General features: G+C 30.6%; 1 long non-coding RNA gene across 1 annotated transcript; it reads left to right on the top strand.

Annotated features, from left to right (window-relative positions):
- Positions 1-4,299: 4,299 nt before the first annotated feature.
- On the top strand, positions 4,300-6,831 carry LOC101267156 (uncharacterized). Its single transcript, XR_182324.5, has 4 exons — positions 4,300-4,505; positions 4,591-4,761; positions 5,363-5,399; positions 6,313-6,831. It is a non-coding gene; the product is annotated as an uncharacterized lncRNA (long non-coding RNA).
- Positions 6,832-14,206: the final 7,375 nt, after the last annotated feature.

Below are 14,206 nucleotides of genomic sequence, written 5' to 3'. Positions count from 1 at the left end.
CAAAAATAGTTTCAGACTTTACCAAGTAATGAAGTCAATAACATGAATAGTAAGGTTCATGAATATTTATTTTTCTAATTTATGATAGCTCTTTGTCTTTATTGTCCCTACTCGTTACTACTTGTCCCACAAAAAAAATATAACCCAAAGCCAAAATTCATGTTCCTTCCTTCAATATCATTAAACTATCCACATGCAAAGGCAAGTATTGAAAAAATCATCATAGCAGAAATTATTATATTTGATAAGAAAACTATTCATTCGTTAAACTTCTGCTCATTTTTCAATGATTTCAATAAAAGTAAGACATGATTCCATCAGGTTGTTGTAAGGTGATAGATGGTTAAATTTCATCTAATACAATTAAAAAATATCTAGTGGAGATCTTATAAAAATATTAACTAAAAAGATCAGAAAAGTTAAATCCAGATGTCAATTTTTTCTCCAAATAATCATAGTCAGTGTAAAACTTGAAACTTTGAACTTAAAAGCAACATATCATTTCAATTAAAGAAGGAAGAAATGGAATTAAAGCTGTGAAATTTCTGGTAGCTCTTGAAACTTTTTCTGTAAAAATTAACTCAGCTACACTCAGTTACAAAAGTGTAGAAATCTTCCACATTACATATAACTGATGATTCAATTCAAACTCCCAATAAATGCCACACATAAAGAACTTGAATAGTCTTTGCAACTCCTTCTTAGAGAATTTCTTAGACTAGCTATAAAATAAATAAATTTCAAATAAAAAATGACATTAGTTCTTAAATCAGTAAAAAGCTTCTCAAAATTCGACTAAAGAACAATAGCCTGAAGGAAGTTTCAAGTATCTTCGAGTCTTATTGAACTTCACCACAAGCTCTTCAAATAAGTTACAAGCTCAACAAAAGGAACACAAAATCATATACCCATGTAAAAGTACTTGCCTTGCACCATATTCCAACTAAGATAACTTTTTCTTTTTACATATTCAAATTGAGATAGTGGGAGATATTTGGGTGTCACGTAATCCAAAAAGATGCACAAAATTAAAAATAAATTTTAGAAATAATAAAACCTTAATTTAGTCCAGGTGTATTTTGCCAATTGGTTTTCAATAATTAACTCTTTTCAACTTGAAAATTCACTATTCTTCATGGGATTCAATCCTCCATTCAATTGTTGGTAGAGACTCTGTTCACTGTAAATAATATTTGAGGCAAGAATAAAATTACATGATTTGAAGAGGGTTTGAATGAATTAAGCTAGTTCTGTTAGGTTAGTTATTTAAGAAAGTTAATTGTATCTTGCAAGTCAAACAAAGATGAGAGAAACAACGAAATTTTCTTTCAATTAGTTATACCTTTTCGTCTTGAAGGCCATTCTTTAGACTATTTTTCTCAAGAGTTGAAATAAAATATCATATACTGAAAATCGTCAAACTTTTGGTATCAATATGAACCACCCATTCTCCACTTATAATCCAAGACTTCTTCATTGATAGATGAAACAAAGTTTGTAATTTCTTCACTTATAATCCAAGACGTATTCATCAATGGAAGTTCACTATTATTACAAAAGTTAGCAAGATAAGTCAGAAGCACTTTTCTGTAGTCATAGGAAATTGAGAGTAGTGGATATGTTAAAAGAGTTATAATTGCAAAGAAATTTTCAGACCTAATTTTTTTTTATTTACATGAACTACTTAGTCTTTGTAATATTGTTTCTTTCTGAAAAAAAATTGAATCAATTTTAGTGAACTATTTTTCAAGCACTTGGGAGGAATCAGAATTCAATTATCTAAGCAGGTCATTAGGAAAATGTAAGAGACAAGAAAAATCTTGGTAAAGCTATTAGTACAAAATAGAAAAAAACAAGTGTTCTAATTTCAAACGAGTGTAAAGTGAAGAAAGAGTGAAGAATCACCTGGGAGGAACTAAAAGAGTCAAAGCAAAAAGCAAGAAAAGATGGTATAGGGCCTAATATCTTAAAACATTGAAGTTTTGTTGATAGCAGGACCATTGTTGAAGTTATAGGGCCCAATCCTTAAAAATAACATGCTATAAATCATCAAATTTTAGTATATAACTTAAATCTATGATAACAACTTTTAAACAAACTATAGAATATAAAAAATAACAAGAGTTGCTCAAGACTTTTGCTTGCTCTAGTGCCAACATATATGTTCTTCTCCAAATGACAAATTGTTGTTTTTTTACATAAATATTATATTTTGTCAAATATCAAATCGATTTCCTTATTATATACATTAACTACCTCTGATTCTTTTGAATAAATTATCGAGATTGAAAGATGATATGTAAGTTCTCGTATGAATTAGAGATGACGATCCATACGAAAAAAATTTATACACAACTTTAACAAAGAGACACGTAACTGAAGTGACCCGACTCATTCAAAGAAACTAAATTTCACTTCTAAATTTAGCATAATTGTGTCATCTTCAAGTATAAGGTACCATAATCCATACACAATTTTTGCATTTAATGATTAATAAGAAAAGCTTAAAGTTAATTCTAATCATACCAAAATATAAAAATGAAACTAATGAGAAAAACACTGAATAAAAAACATAAACATCTTAGTTTCTTTAGGATATTGCCAAAAACCAACAATTGCCCATTATTCGTGTTAGTACATGTTAATTTTTGGAAAAGAGATATGTACACTTTAAGGTAATCAAACATATTATTCGCTTTACCTCCATAAAACTCTAAGAAAGTTGAATTTCAGCTCATTCATTTAGCCTGGATGAAATAGAAAATGTGATCGAATAAAGAAGTTTAAAGTGCCAGAATAAAATACTAATGGGCCCAGAAAACAAAAATGAAGAATAGTCCTTATGGTAACCAAATGTAACTCATGAAGGCCAGTCCCACAAATTGGTTTCTCATAAGATATTTTATTTTTGCAAATTACAACAAATGCTCAATAACAATAATATTTGCAGCACACATAATTTGATCATGAACAAAGCCGGATATGAGCAAGTATAATGCTATGCCAAGAAAAAAAATATGAAGAAACTTTTACAATTAAATTAGAGAAGATGCAACATATTTAAGAAGTGTAATTTATCATTTTGATATTAGTAATGTTGAGATCGTAGACCATGTAGAGTCGAATTTAGAATTTGAAGACTTCGGGTGTAACAATATTATCTAAGAGGAAATGAACAACTACTTCACTAGCCTCCTTTGAATGTATATATAGAGGTGAATTCAAAATTTGAAGACTTCTAGTGTACCAATTAGCAGAATTTGAATTTTGATATCTAGGGTGGTTTCTCTAGCTTATACCAACAACACAGAGGAACTCTTATGCTTTTCATGAATGCAATCTTAACTGTATCCTAGTTTTTGTCAATCTCTGAAAATAAATATACATATATACATACAATTTACTGTAAAGTTTAATGGGTGCGTATGGGTTCGCCTCTGAGACAAAGAAAATATGAACTTACCTGATGAATTGATTTTTAAATATGAAGTTTCTAGGCTCCATCCCCACATTTCATGTTTGCAATTCTGTCCTTTCTCCTATTAGTAAATGCAAAGACCCACACATAAGAAATTAGTAAATGAAAAAGACACTCACATCAACAACAAAGCGAAAGGAACACTAGATCTCAATAAACAGAAGCTAAAAAAGACACAAACCGATAAATAGGAAAGACAACATTAAGTGCAAAAAAATCAGAAGAAAACATTCAATTACTTCTAAATCTAGTGCATGCAATTTTACCATAACACAAAAGATCAAATAGATCAACGAAATTGAACGAAAAAGCAATTCAGTCAAATAGTTAGTACCATCCATAATTTTTTTAGTACAGTAAATAACAATAGTGATCGTCCTATCCTTGCTGCCTTATAAAATAGGATTACGTAACACTTATAAAATCATTGTCAAAATTATATCCCAACCTCTTAGACCGATTATGAATAAACTTATTTGTCTTTATCAAATCAGTTTTTCAAGGAACATAATGGTTGCAAATAATGCACTTACCGTTCAAGAAATTATCTCACACTTTATAAAATGAAGTAGAATAATGCTAATATGCTTATTAAACTGAACTAACAAAAAATTTTTGACAAAAATAAATGTTCTTTTATTAAAAGCACTCTACACTATTTCAATTTTCCCTTATAACAATCAGCCTCATTATGTCTTGCATCACCACCAATAATGTGCTAATTCTAATAAAAGAAACTAAAATAATTTTTTTAAACCACCGAGAGGAATAAGACATGGAGAAATATATATATATATATTACTACTATTATAGAAAAGGCTAGTTTCAACATGTGTGCTTCATGTCTATTAATTCAAATTTGAGGACATTTTGGTCCTTTCAATTCTTTATTATAGATTAGGTGTCTTGTGCAGAGATATTTTCAGTGACACATTACATCATTAGTTTCATCTTTCAACTTTCTTCCTTTATTGCTTTTTACTTTGGTTGCTGAAAATCTACTCTATGTTTTTCCCATTCATCCCAGGTAAGGCTCTTTCAATTTTTTTCTTTGATTTCTCTAATGTTTTATTTTTCCCTAAACTTTGATGGTTGTTTTTTCCTTCTTCTAGCTGTAATGGTTATTCTCTATTTGTTCCCTCTTCTTCGCCACTCCTCCGGCGACGAAAACCAACTGCTCCGGCTACAACTCTGGCGAAGAATCCCACAATGGTCAACGCTCGCCGAAGTCCGTTCTACGGTGTGCTTCAACTTCATTTGATGAATCTCAGAATAACGAGGAAGTATGTGCTTCTTTTTTGATGGTCTACTATCTCTTTCATCAGAGTGGGTTTTGCTTTGTGTAGCCAATTGGAAAGATTTTCCTATTGATGAGCTATTTATTTCTGATATGTGATGAAGCTGATTATTTACATTAAATTCTTACATATTTGAGTGCTAAGCACAAATTGTTGGCTGCTGCTGTTTTAAGGTGTTGCTTTTCCTCTTATTGGTTTTGGGTGTAATGATTATGTCACATTAGCATTGTCCTACCTCAAAATCAATGTAATGTAGGCTGTTGCTTGTGTTATTGGCTTATTACATGTCGGGAACTTCCTTACTGTCCAAATACAATGAGCTAATTAAAGCTTTAGGATGTTAAAATGATCTTGTTTTGATGTCATAAAAAATATCTTGTTTTAAATTAAAATAACGAAACTAAGAACTTATCATTTGACCTTTGTATAGGAAGTCATGTTTTTAGTGTTATGGTGAATGTCCTCTGAATTATTTTCTGATGAAGTCATCTCCGTGGTGTTTGTGCCGTAATCCACTTTGTTTTTTGTATTTCAAATGCTTGGTAGCACAATGTATTCCTTTTGATAACTCCAATTTTTGGTGCAGGGATGGATACAATGACTTCAACACGTTCTACATGCAAGTAAGTGGATTCTGTAATAGAAAATTTTGAGCTTTTTTAGCCCTCATAATTGATAAATCAGCTCCATTTGTTTGTTCAGAGTGCACTATATCATATATATGACAAACATGTAACTTGCCAAGAATAAATGGCTTAGAACACTAAAGGAGCATGCACGGACAAAATTCAATGATAATATGTCTGTAAGAAGGGGGTTGTAATACAAAAGTTATTCATAGACTAGTGGCTGTTAATAGGAAGATACACCTTCTTGCATCAATGTAGACAGTGGACACAATGTATGATGGCTAGGATGTTATGGGGACTAGTAGAAATTTATACTCAAATACACGAGGATAGCTGAAGGATAACCTTTTTTTTGGGGGTGGGGGTGGGGGGGTGGGTGGGTAGATAGAAAATAAATAAAAATGTTCCCTCTACTCTGTGAATATCCAATACATTAAAAATTAACTCAACTATATATTATAAAATAAATCAAAAATAAATAAATAATATAATATAATAATACTTTTATAAAACAATAGGATACAATACAATTATCACCTAATTTCAAACAACCATTCAAACACAATGTAAAGGGTAAGGGTAAACATAGGCACAAAGAACAAAAATAATGTTATCCAAAAAGCCAACAAAAAATAAAAATTTGATACTGAATGACACGTATGGACCTTATATTGACTATATTCTTTGCAAAAACACAAAAAAATGATACGTATACACACGTATAATGCCACATGTCTACTAACCATATCATAACTCTTCTTATATATATCTCTTATTTGAAATACCAGATGATTATGATGAGAAAAAGAATCTATGAACTTTTTTGATTGGGGATGAAAATTTTCTTAATATTCTTTATGCGATTGTAGAGATATTTTTCTTTTTGCGTTTTAATTATAACTTGCAGATGTACATTAGAGGAGCTTTAGGAGTTTCCGAGGATATCACTAACATTGAAGATTTCTTTGAAGTTGTTGACTTGGGGTGAACAAATTGTCAAGAAAGGTGCCTAAAGGCTGAAATGATGAGAAGGGTTACGAATAAAAAAAAACTATGGCGCAGTAATTTCTATGTTCTATTAATTATTTTAGAATTGTATCTATATCTCATGATCCATGATAAAGAGAGAACACTAAGACTTAATATCTGACCCTACCAAGTAAAAATTTTCACTTGAAATATTATTTTAGAACTGGTAAGAAGAAAAAGTTAATTTAGTAGTGACCAAATCCTCCGAGTCCAGTAAATGTGAAGCTTTAGCCAAATTGTCCTCTCGTTTATGTGTCCCCAAAAGATATTTGATGTTATTTTTCAGTTCTAGAGATTTATATAATGCACAAAGCGAATGCTTTTGCTATCTGAAATATATGTAAAATATGATCGATTTCTTTATTGCAATGATATTATACCACTTATAATTCACTAATACGAAAATCAGATTTTTCATATAATGCATTAATTTTTCTGAAATAATGATCATTTAATGTTGAGCCGTGCTTTGCACGGCCATGCTCTATCTAGTATATATATATATGAAAATCTTCTCTGGAAAATTAGAAACTGAGAGGCGGTTAAAAAACTGAAAATCAATTAAAATACTTAGTAGAAGATCGGAAATATTCCGCTTCTTCTTTGTGGATGACCGTGTCCTCATGACCAGGGCTAATAAAATAAGTTGCATACTCAATGATTTTTGCTCGCAATTTGAAAAGACAATCAATAACAAAAAATCAAAGACTATATTTTTCATGAAATTGCTCAACATGAATCAAAAAGGAGCTCACAACTAAGTTTGATATTAAAAGTAGAAATAAATTTGTGAAATATTTAAGATTTTTTCATACACCGTAGAAGACCTACAAATATAGACTTCCAATACATATTGGATAATTTTCAATCTAACTTAGCAGGCTAATAAATCAAATTCTTGAACAAAGCAGGAAGAGCAACAGTCGTAAATTCTTGTTTTAATAATATTTCAAACCATATTTACAGACCTCCTTCATAATATATCTTATAAAATTTATCAAATACCAAGAAATTTTATATGGGTACCACAAGCGCAACAGAAAAATGGACATGATAAAATGAGATATTATGACAAACGAAAGGCATGATTGAGGCTTAGGATTGCAACAAGACAACACTAAAAACTTAGCATTGCTCGCTTAACTAGCGTGAGGAGCTAAACATTAGATCTCATTGGGCTTCTAATCTACAATAAAAAAAATACACTAAAGAGAGAAACATAACCTACCATGCCCAAGGAAAAAAAATCATAGAAGATTTGAAAAGACTTAGTTAAGATCTAGATATATACAAAAAGGATTTATATTGGATCTTGAAAAATGACATGGTATTATCTTTCTGGCACGATAAATGGATACCAAACCATACCACAACCCGAGAAAAATTCAAGGACCCTTAGTCCTAAATGAATATTTCATTTTGATAAAAGTATGGTGTATATTAAGAGTAGTTAGAGGTCAAATACTTTATTTATTGACTTAATTGAAGACATAATTGACCTTATTAACTACAATTACACACCGGCCAATTCAAATAATCCCAATGTGGTTACGTGATTTCAAACCCCCATGTCATATATAATAACAATGAAATTTGTCTACAGTTTCATTAGAGAGCAAATAAAACTCATCATTTAAGTCCTAAAGAGAACTTCATGTGGATATGAAAGTTACACTATCCAAACAAACTAAAGTTTTTGATATGGTTGTGAAACACAATAGACTTTCAATCTGTAACTATCTAAATTCTATGTGTATTGGCATATCTAATAACTACAGTCTATGTAACATTTCAAAAACTACAAGTCATTTTTCTTGAAAGCACAAATGTAAGAACATATTGGACAGAAATGGGTGTCATTTACATAATCAACAAGTTCATTAGTAATCAAGAATTAGACTACAGTTAAAATTTTTTAGGAAACTTGACGTTGTTTTCAACAAGAATCTGAACTGGCACAATGCTTTTTCATTTTTTATGTGGAATATTTTGCTAGTTAGAAAAGGTTAAGAATAAAATATCCATCAACACCCTTTTAACTTATGTCATGAAATGTAAGAAAAATTCTTACCTATGACTCAACTTTACTTGTGACCAAGTAATATTATAAATAATATTTAATGAGAAATAAATCCCGTTTCTGCGTAGTTACTTGATGGACTTTCAAGATTAAGTCATAACATCTATAATTGGTCCTCTCTCCACCCATTAGGGTTACCATATATTCTCTTCACTATTTTCATCATTTATGTTGTGGTAACATAAAGCTAGGGAAAGAAGGTCGAAATCAATTTACGACTGACTCTTCTATTTAGATCTCTATGTAAGATTATCATGTTTAAGATGATGTGTATTAAAGTATTTAAATCTTACATGTGGTATCAGAGGCATGATTGTTTGAACAGATAATGTTCGTATATCCTCTGTAAGTAATTAAAATAATTTAAAAAATTAGCACAGGTATAGCCTACTATTTTTTCCCAATCAAGTTATATATTCGTCGTAAGTGTAGAGATTAGATTCAAATTTAATGTGTCTCACAACCGAGAAAAATTAGGGGGGTCATTTTGGTTTTGGGTCTGCGACGAATAGGTTCAAGAGATGAGAGAATTAAGGATACCCACCAGAAAGACTAATCCAATCCATAAGGAGGTACCAGAAAATATTATATTATCGGTGTCATAAATTATGTAACTGCATCAGAAATGTAGCATTCATTGCATGTATGAATTATGTGAACTACCTTACATTATCTTCAAATTGTGGATGTTCAATACAAATTAAACTAATACATATGTAACTAATTATTTAATTAGAATTTTGAACATGAATGTTGAAAAGTAGACGAACCCGGATGAATGCAAATAACGTGAGAACCATGATTTTTTTTTTTAAAAAAAATTCCTTCTAAGTTTAATTTTGTCCAATAAAACTATGTTCAAGCCTATTGTTAAATCCTTCTGTAGGAGCCGAATTTTGTGCTTCACTATTTAAGGTGTTTAGACTCTTCATTTAATCAAGAGTTGCTAACAAAGTTTAATTTGCACAAATTCTAAAAATCTTAAATATTTTTTCTATAATGCAATAATTATGTTTTCTTTTAAATTGTTCTATATTAAAGTGATCATTATGCTAAATAATAAATAATATGTGGGTATTTAGTGAAAAATAGTTTGTGAGTCACTAAAGTGGTCAAATTAGAGAATTTACGTCTACACATATAATATTTATGATCACTTTACGCATGTATTTTATTCATATAGTTAGTTAGTCACCAAAATGTTCAAACTAAAATGCAAAAAATTATTCACATGCACAAAAGTTTATGATACTATGTGTACATTTATATTTATATAGTTTGTTAGTCACATAAGTGCACAAACTAGTATGTTACGAAAAATATGCATTCGTAAAATTATCATTTATCTAAAAAAATTAATGGAATGCCTGTATAGAAAATAAATAGATAGATTGGTTTTCACTATTGCCAGAATTTAAGAATTTACCTCAAGGTGAATCAACCATTCTAGGAATAGTGAACAATATGAGGTAAATTAATATTTTCAAGCAAACATCTATTGTATATATGAAGATGTCGTATATGTTTAATTAAAAATATTTAATTGTCTTATGATAGTGTGTCGTTATATCCATACAAAGGAGAATTACGATATGCCTTTATTGTTTTATTGAATTCACATTATTTTCTATTTGTGAGCATGTATTTTTGAAGTTATTCCTCTTCATTTTTATGCTTCATTTGTAACTGTATTCAATGGATTGAACTTTATGAATAAGATGAACAATTCCAATTTCACTTAGGTGTGATGAATCTTGACTTGGTTCTACTGAATGAAAAACTTGTTGTCATTATTCATAAGAGCATTGAGGATGAGAAAACTTTTCGTAAATCATGGAAGCGTTCTAATATATTAATTCTTATGTTCATGTGAATAATTGTAGTGAATACATTAGGAGTACTAATCCATAAATAGAAAATGTCGGGGAATAACTGAAGCTTGTGGAAGAACATTTTTCGTTCTGCTCAGTCTCTTTTTGGTATATTAATTGATGAACTCATGACCATGAAGTTTGATTGGTTGCGTAGTATGCAAAATCATATCATCGAGATGACTAACATTGTGGTAGGACTTCAGACCTTGTGAATAAAAGTGGATGAAACCTTCTTGGTACAGTTTATCATGAACTTATTGCCTCTTGATTACCGACCATTCTCCTATAATATTGTGAAGGATAAAAGGAATGTTAGTGAATTGTAAATTATGCTTACTCAAGAAGAGTCGATACTCAATATACAAGGAAGTCATTACATTAATTTCATGGGTCCAGAAGATGGTAAATGACTCAAAGTGAAGGCGAACAAGCTTAAGAAAAAGGAAGCACCTGCTAAAGTTCCATAGGATGCTCATAAGTAATTCAAGACTTATGTGTGTCGTTATTGTATAAAGGATTGGCACTACTGCAAATATTGCCAGACACATAGAGATTGATTTGAAAAGAAAGGTACATTTAGTATTTTTGTATGTTTCAAATCATTTTTAGTAGAAGTTCTTAATAATACTTGGTAGCTTGATTCTAGTGCAACTACTCATGTATTCACTATGTTGAAAAGATTCACTATGATCAAAATAAAAACTGAAATAAGATTTCTTGTTCATGGAAAATCGCATGAAGACTCAAATTGAAGGAATAAGTACTTATCGGAGACTGGACATCACCTTGATCTATTACAAACTCCTTATGTCCCTTCAGTTTCTAGAAATTTAATTTCTCTTTCAAGACTTGACGTTTCTAGATTTGATTTTATATTTGGACATGGACGTTTTAATTTATACAAAAATACTTTTATGGTTCAGGTGTTCTTATTGATGATTTATATACATTAAAGCTTGATAACAATTTTTTTGAATTCCTTCTTACTATTCATTAAAATGTTAGAATTAAAATTAGTTCACGGAATGAAAGTTCTACTTATTTATGACATATATGTTTGAGTTGTGTATCCTAATAAAGATTATAAAGATTAGTAAAGAGGGAGATTCTTTTGAATATGAATTATAATGATCTTGATATATGTTTGTATTGCATAAAAGGAAATCAAATCACACATACCAAGAAAAGTGCCATAGGGAGAAATTATACACACTGATATTCGCGGGCCCTTTGATGCTCTATCTTTTAGTTGAGAAGAATTGTTTTATCACTTTTATCAATAATTTTTCATGTTGTAAATTTATCTATTTGTTAAAATAAAAATCTCAATCAGCGGATGCTCTAGAAGTGTACGTTAATGAGTTTGAAAGACAATTATATATGAAAGTGAAAATCATTAGAAAATAGAGGTTGTGAATATTATAGAAAATTGATAGCACTCAACTACACTTCTTCCTATTCAAAGTGTAGGCTGTCACTAACAAGTATAATCCCAATGATGAGTTAGGGTCGATACCACAGGAAGTAATACGGTAAATAATTTAGGTACAAAGTAAAGTAGTATTCTAATCTTTTATAGAAGCTAAAGGTTACGCAACATAAAATAAATCGAAGAGTTTTAATTATCATTATCAAAACCGGGATGGGGGGGATTAGGAACCAATTGCCAAAAAAATAAACTCGAAATTTGAAAAATTAGAGAGAGAACCTTAATAGTGTGAGCAATCATAGAAAAATTTCACTTAATTGGTACTTATTGATTTCTTTAAGTTGTTGAATCTCTCTCTCTCTCTCTATAAATATATATATATATATATATATATAGAGAGAGAGAGAGAGAGAGGAAGAGAGACACACACACACATCAATCAACTATCATATTTCGAAGGAGTTCTCTTGAACCTTAACAACAGGCATAACAATACAAAACAACCCAATTCCTTAATTGAATTCACTTTTAAGCATCTTTCTCAAGCAAGCATAGGGAGCTAAGCTAGAGCCAAATTAGCAACTTCACGTCATCAATGAAAAAATGAATAAACAATTAAACCCATTTCAAAACAAAAATTAAATGCAACAATTAACAAGACACATAAGCTAATTTATTTATTCGATTACATGATCACACCCCTAAAGGAAGGAATTTTAGCTAAACAGAACCAAAAACAAGAAATCATTATCAAAAAAATTATCAATTCTATTTGTTAACAATCTTTAATGACTAATGTTTAACAGCCCTTCTTACGCATATTCTTGTTATATTCTTATGATAATGCTGGCCTTATAGTATATGTGAGGGACCATGTTCCTTATATGATTAGTGTTGGTTTAAACTAGCCGGAAAATGATGTATCATGTCATGCACGTTTCAGCATGTTTACTGTAAGTTGACTCTGCTGGATATATTTAAACTAGAGATAGTAAGGTGGTAATTGAGCTTAAATATGAATGTTAATCTCTAAGTTGAAGAAAAAGGGTGTAATATTCATAAAATGAAATAAAATAATTGAGCTGCTTGCTTGGCTTTATTAAGCTAGCAGTTGCATCACCTACTTGAGCTATATAGATATTGTTAAAGGGCCCAAGCTTGATGGACCAGATTTAGAATTATAGTAATGGGCTCACTTGAAGTCCAAACCTATTAATAGAAAATAAAAACGAAAGATATCCCAGCAGCCAAACCTGCCAAAAGCCCAACTGAAAGCAATTAGGTGCATCACCTAGTTTGACCTTTTGAGCTGCTTGATGTGCATAAGCAGGTGCATCACCTACTTGGACAATTAGTGGCTGAAAATGGACCTCAAAAAAAGGAGGTTCTAGAGGACATTTTTGTGGTAAATAAAGCTCCATATATATCCAATATGAGCAGATATTCTTCACCCATTTTAACACATAATATTGAAAATTATCTCCACCTCTCTCTCTCTTTTATCTTCAAGATTAAAATAGCAGCTTTTAGTTGTTCTAGGGTTCTTCAAGAAATTCTCATATCTGCAAACCAAGGTAAGTGAAAACACTTGCATTTTGCTTGATTCTCCCATGAATGATTAGAAAAAGATATTATTCATGCTCAAGTATAAATACAAAAGCAAAAAATTTCAAGAAGCTAATGCTCACTTCCTTAGTTATTAAGAGACCTTTTTTTTCTTCTATGGTTTAAGTGTGAAGGGAAGCTGAAGCTAGAAGAATTCAAGTAATAAGGAGAGGTTGCAGAAATTTAGGTAAGGTGACCGCCCCATTTTTTTTGTCTTCCTTGTGTATGAGTTTGATTGAGGAATTAGGGGTGTGTTGTAATGAAGAACTCAAGGGGGGGAGGGTGAATTCAATAATTAGTTGTATGATAAAGAGTATTTGGGTTTGTTCTATGTGTATTATTGTTGGTGCAGCTTGGTTGATCTTGGGGAAAGGATATATAATGTATGTGTTGGATATAGAATGAGGGTGTGCTGATACACATTATGTTAAGGGCTAGATGAGTTCATTATTTGTCAAAGTTAGCTACTGTTTTACGAGGTTCACGGTGTGATCTCTAAAATTATAGATTTAAACCGAAAAGGGGAGGCTGAATCATGATAGTTATATCGGTCAGAGGATAAGGTATGTAAGGCTATTCGATTCTATATTCCTTTGGAATGAAATATGATACTTGCGATTAATACCAATGAAGTGAATCTCATAAGTTCTATTCTTAGAAAAGGAAACATAGTGACAGCGTACTATCTCCAAATAGCTAACAATATTTTCCCCTCTCCTAGTGCATAGAACTACTTAATTATATGTTCACTATTTTATACTTGTGTAATTACTCCCCCACGTGC

This window comes from Solanum lycopersicum, chromosome 1 (genome assembly GCF_036512215.1).
Source record: "Solanum lycopersicum chromosome 1, SLM_r2.1".
NCBI classification, from domain to species: Eukaryota; Viridiplantae; Streptophyta; class Magnoliopsida; order Solanales; family Solanaceae; genus Solanum; species Solanum lycopersicum.
This window is presented reverse-complemented; position numbering and strand designations above follow the sequence as displayed.